This window comes from Eulemur rufifrons, chromosome 8 (genome assembly GCF_041146395.1).
Source record: "Eulemur rufifrons isolate Redbay chromosome 8, OSU_ERuf_1, whole genome shotgun sequence".
NCBI lineage: Eukaryota > Metazoa > Chordata > Mammalia > Primates > Lemuridae > Eulemur > Eulemur rufifrons.
The window spans coordinates 120302565-120308564 of record NC_090990.1 but is presented as its reverse complement, the minus strand read 5'-3'; positions in this window follow the sequence as shown (position 1 = coordinate 120308564).

The window sequence follows — 6000 nt, the reverse complement described above, 5'->3', positions numbered from 1 at the left end:
GGACCTTATTCAACAATTTCAGGTGTTTGATATTTATTCCATTGTTTTCAAGATGAAATAATTTATCAGCTTCATAAGTACAACTAATATTTTCTAAAATAAAACACAGTACCATAGAATGGAATATTACATATTAGGGTGCATCACAAGCAATATGTTTACAAAACATTATTTCAGTTTTGTGTGTGGTGCCTGTGGATAAGAAAAAGAGAGGAAGGAAAAGTTGTGTAATTTGTATATATATTGTATATATATTTTTGTATATACATTTGTATATACATATATATTTGTATTTTGTATATACATTTGTATATACATATTTTGTATATACATATATATTTTTGTATATATATTGTATATATATTTTTATATATATGGTAAAATTTAAAAATGAAAGTCAGCATAGTAGGAGGGAGGAAGCCATTGAGGATAGACATTTCTAAAGGGGAGTGACCAGCTTTCATCTACATTTCTCATAGAAAAGTCTTTTTCTTAGTATGGAGGTTAGATCTGGGAATAAGGGAAGCGAAAATCATAGAGAAAGCTGTCAAAATTGTGTAGTGAATAATCATCATTACACAAACCTGGTCGGTGCTAATGAAGATAAAGGAAAAGGAACAAGTCTGAAGAGTATTTCAGAAGGAGAATTGAGAGAAATAGATGACTACCTTGAAAGAACACCAACAAGCAAATAAATGTCTTTGGCCGGGGAGACAGTGTGGATGGCGGTGTCATTAAATGAGAAGAGGAGCACAGAAAGGGGAGCACATTTTGACATGAGGAGTTGTCATCTCTGAGAAAATGCACATTGAATTTGGGAAATATTTCATTATTTGCAATGTTGAAAATTTTCAAAATAGTGCAGGGGATTAATTCAATTGTACCAGAATGAAGAGTAAATGGTGAGTAAGAAAATAGAGGACATATAGATATATAGATATAATTTCTTCATTTACTCATTTAGATACTTAAATATATATTGAATGACTATAATGCCCAAATCTCTTTCTAGCTAGATAATACTTTTCATGTTATGGATAATTATTGCCAAGACTGCCAATCTATTATATTTAATTATTCCTTATGTGTCAATTTTTACTTATGAAAATTGCAACATTAGCAGACAAAAATATATAGCTAAATTTTAGCTGTTAATTTTTCTATAAACGTATGTCTTCTGTGGTTGATGATGTACATGCACTTTTATTTATGTGAGAAAGGCACTTGCCTACATCATAAGCATGTATTTGTTTAAACAATTACAACTTACTTTCATATGTAATTTCTGCAATAGTATATGAGATACAATAGGAGACACAAAGGCAAATAACAGTATTGTACCAGATATCATTTATAACACTGAGACTTGTTGGCTCTTCAAATTTTAGTAAAAATAAGATTTCTTTTCTATCTTATTATGATACATGTTCTAAAAGGCTAGTCAACTATAACTTATTTTAAAATGTACCCAGTGAATGACTCTGGAAAATTTTAAAATGATTAAAAATTTTATTTTTTCTTAAATTTATTTTATACTTGTCCCTTCATCTTAAATCATCCAGGTATCATTGCCATAATCCAAATCTGCATTATCACCCACTTAAATTTCTACAACAGTTTCTTGGTCCATTCAACATAGAGTGCCTACTGTGTAGATTCTGGAAAAACTGCCAACATAGTGGTTCTAAACATGACTTTCATTGTGACTTTGCCTTACTCAAGAACTAGCTTTCATTATTATCTGCTGCATGATATCCAGATGCCTTTGGGTGATTTTCAAGCTCTTATAATCCAAACCTAGATACAGATCTTGGCAACACAACACCTCTGCATTCTCTACTGACTGGTGCTTCATTAGATTCCTTGTCCTCTTCACGTGCGATCCCTGAATATGCTTCTGGAATTCTCTCATGGATTTTCTATTTAAAGTGGTCTTCCGGCCGGGCGCGGTGGCTCACGTCTGTAATCCTAGCACTCTGGGAGGCCCAGGCGGGTGGATCGCTCAAGGTCAGGAGTTCGAGACCAGCCTGAGCACGAGTGAGACCCCCGTCTCTACTAAAAATAGAAAGAAATTATCTGGCCAACTAAAATACATATAGAAAAAATTAGCCGGGCATGGTGGCACATGCCTGTAGTCCCAGCTATTCGGGAGGCTGAGGCAGGAGGATCGCTTGAGCCCAGGAGTTTGAGGTTGCTGTGAGCTAGGCTGACGCCACGGCACTCATTCTAGCCCGGGCAACAAAGCGAGACTCTGTCTCAAAAAAAAAATAAATAAATAAAGTGGTCTTCCTTCTCTCCTCCACACACACCCATCCAAACCTTACAAATACTCAGCTACTTGCCATCATCTATCTGAAGTACACTTACAAACCAGCACTTACTGCTCTTTTAGTTCTCTGAATCTCTGTATAGTCAGAACTTTGATAATAAACTGTTATTTTAGATCTGATGGATTTATCTCTTCTATTAGATTGCAAATAAGAATATAATGTACATAGTTCTTTTGTGAAGTTGACCCTTTTTTTTTTTTTTTTGTATAAACCTGTACTCATCATGGTGCTAAATTATATACTTTATCCTGGATTGATGATTAACTGACCATCATGTTTTCCAGCATTAGTATTATGTAATTCAATGTACCAAACCCACTGATTATATCTTTAGAAATTATTCACTTAAAAATATTGATGAGACTTTCAACTATTTGGCCAAAATCTAAAATGAAAAATCAACTTACACTAGTCATTATCACTTTTTCACTTTTAGTTAAATAGTTAATACCGCTAAGGTTTTTTGTTGTTGTTGTTTTTGTTATTCATTGTTTCTTTTCTCATTCTTATTTCTTTCAGTAGTGATGAGAAAACATCTAAAGCTCTGTGGCGACAACTAGATAGTTTAATGTTATCTAACAAATGAACTTAATTTCTTCCTACATAGATAAGAAATTTTAAAGTTATACAAAAACATAGGTCAGAGTTTTGAAAATATGTTTTAACATATTAAACGGTAGCTATGAGAAAGCTTTTTATTAATTAATTTGTAAAACCTATTTACTTATTTATTTTTATCTTACTTTATTTTATTTTATTGAAATAGATGAGATGCTAAAACCTGTGTTATTAACGAACTATTTGCACACAACTTTGCACTCTATTGACCTGAGGGATCTGCAAACAAGTTTCTTTCTTAACAAACTTGTTTGTTCCACTTAATTCAAAGTCTGGACATCCCACATAGGGTGAGCAAAGACATTTCTGTCAATTCAATTCATTGAATTTTCCTTTGTATCCCAGAAATACTCATTTCTCTCTGTGAGGCAAAATATAAACAAACATTTTGCTAGCACCAGAGACCCTAATATGATTATGAATTAAGCTAGTAGGCTTGTTAGCTTAGTTTGTGCTGTAAGTTATCACCGGAATAAGATTGCTAGTGAGACATAGGGTTTACTTTTTAGTTTTGGCAAAAAACAAATATTTCGATTTTGGAAAGAAGGCCTACTTTATGTCCTTGTAGACATATAGAGGTATTTTAAAAATAGGAATCAGTGTTTTTTTCTAACTCATAAGTTGTATTATAGGCAGAAACTATAGGTAGAAATGCCATTATTAGGGTATTATAAGTCCCAGTTATTGTAACATGAAACATTTCTGAAATTAGTTCAATTTGTGGTTTTGGAAGGCAAGAGTTAACAGTGGGTCTATAACTCTTTTCTCCTGCTTGTTTTTTACCCTGACCAATCTCCTTATAGTTATTGACTGATGGATTTACTAGATAGGTAATAAATAAGGATCCTGCAGGGAATGCTAGTTACTGATTACTGAACTTGGAATGCTGTAATCAGGATATTTTTCTGTAAAATATTTTATTGTAAATAATCCTGCAATCTCTGTATCTCTGGGCTGCAGCTGCACTGAGCAATGGTTAATCATATAGCCAGGACGGGGAGATGAAACTAGCAAAGTATCAAAGTTGAGAGACCCCAGAACTATTAAGCACATCCTCTGGTGAGCAAAACACATCCTGGTAAAGATAAAGAAGACTAGAGGAGCTACATCGGATGAATTTGGACTTCCTGGATATTACAATGGCTTATGCTAGTTCTCCTTTCTGATTTCCCTTGAAAATCATTTTTAAAGCTTGTACATAAATTTCTTTGAAAATTTGGGCCTCTGTGATCGTGAAATTTGTGTGACATCTTATTTCTTTATATTGAATTTTAATAAAAGTTTTGTGATGTCAGTAGCTGGCTACATTTTAGAAAGGAACTTATACTATGGTGGTAGTATTAGCAAGTAAGAAGTCTAGCAGCTATTTCTTTAGCCCTTATATATACCAGATATTGTGCAGGGCCCCCAATTACCTCATGTATTTTGCAATAGTTCAGCATTCAGCAGACTATTTAATAGGAAACTAATAAAGCTTACGCTTCAAGACACTCTTTTGCATGAGATTCATTTAAGACCCCTAGAAGTATTCTGGAAATCTGTTCACCTGGTCTTATAATTGGTAAAATTTGCCAAAGTAAGATACTTCAACCATAATCAGTTAAGGACATTCTTTTTCCACTCCAACTTCGCTTGTCATTTTTTGATTTTGTTGGGTGGTATGGAAACAGCCAGTGAGAAAGAATTAAAATAGGGATTCTTTTATTTGGGGTTTGTATACTATATTTACATGGTGGGGTATAATTATATGGCTTGAAATTAATTTTATGTGTAAATAATGTCAGCAATCTTAATGTAGACATGGCTTTCTGGAATAACCCTATCACCCATTGCTATGATGACCAAAGTTGTAAGAACAGAGTTTGTACCATGGCGTGCATGTGTTTTGTGGTGCCCTGAATGTGAAATCTATTAAGAGTGGAGGAGAAATAAGGTTTAAAATGTACAGAATCAGATTTTAGTCTGTGGAAAATTCTCACGATTTTAATAGTGTATATGTCAAAGAAATGTAATAGAGCTTTTCCTAAATTTTAAAATAATCTAAAAATTTTATAATACCAATAAAAAGATGTGAAAATTGAAATATTTCTAAGATATCAATAGTAAGAAATTTTTTGATCCAGCATGTTAGAGAAACTTACTGCATTGGAAATTAAATTCTCTTATAGTGTGACACTCAATGAGATTACAGACAAAAAATATAAATATAAGATAAAAGCATCACAGAAGTGTTCCAGAAAGTTAACTATTAATAATAACATGTTATTTTCCTAGATTTTCTGATATTTTTCATATGGGTCCATTCTTTTAAAAAAACAATTTATTATAGTATATTTACTTATTTTGAATAATCATTTCTATACTTTATTTTGTATTTGTAATCTTTTCTTAGAGTTATATCAAATTTTATATGCATCAGGTTCACGATCCACCCCTACCTTCAAGGTTAGTATTATTCTCCATATTTTTCATATAAATAATTTTATCTGCTGGGGCCATTACAGAAATGTCATCTAATATGCTTTTTCTTTCTACTGAGATTTCTTTGATCTTTTGTCCAGATCAAATCAGTCAAAAGGGAGAGAAGAAAATCTGATGTCATACAGAAGACCATATCCATATATGAAAAGAAGAGAAAGAACATTTAGTTATCCATTCATTCTCTTCAGTGCAAAATTTAAAATTAATTTTTTTAAATGGACAAAACACTGCATCCCTGATGTGGGCTAATATACAAATTATTCTCTTATTGCTATACATTCATTAAATTGTCTGATGTATAGAATCTCTTTATAAAATAATACAAATATTATTTTATGTATGACTTAGAGACTACACATCAAATGAAAAGTTCTGGGTATACTTTTACTGCTGAAATTATAAAAACATGTTTGAGACATTATAAAATGTTTAATTATGATATGTTTCTGAAATTTTAACTATAATGTATATTTATTTTATAAATGTAGAATTACCATGTGGTGTTTACTATTTTACTCATGTGGAGGATTTAAACAACTTATCTCTGAATGCTAATATGTTTATTCAAAAG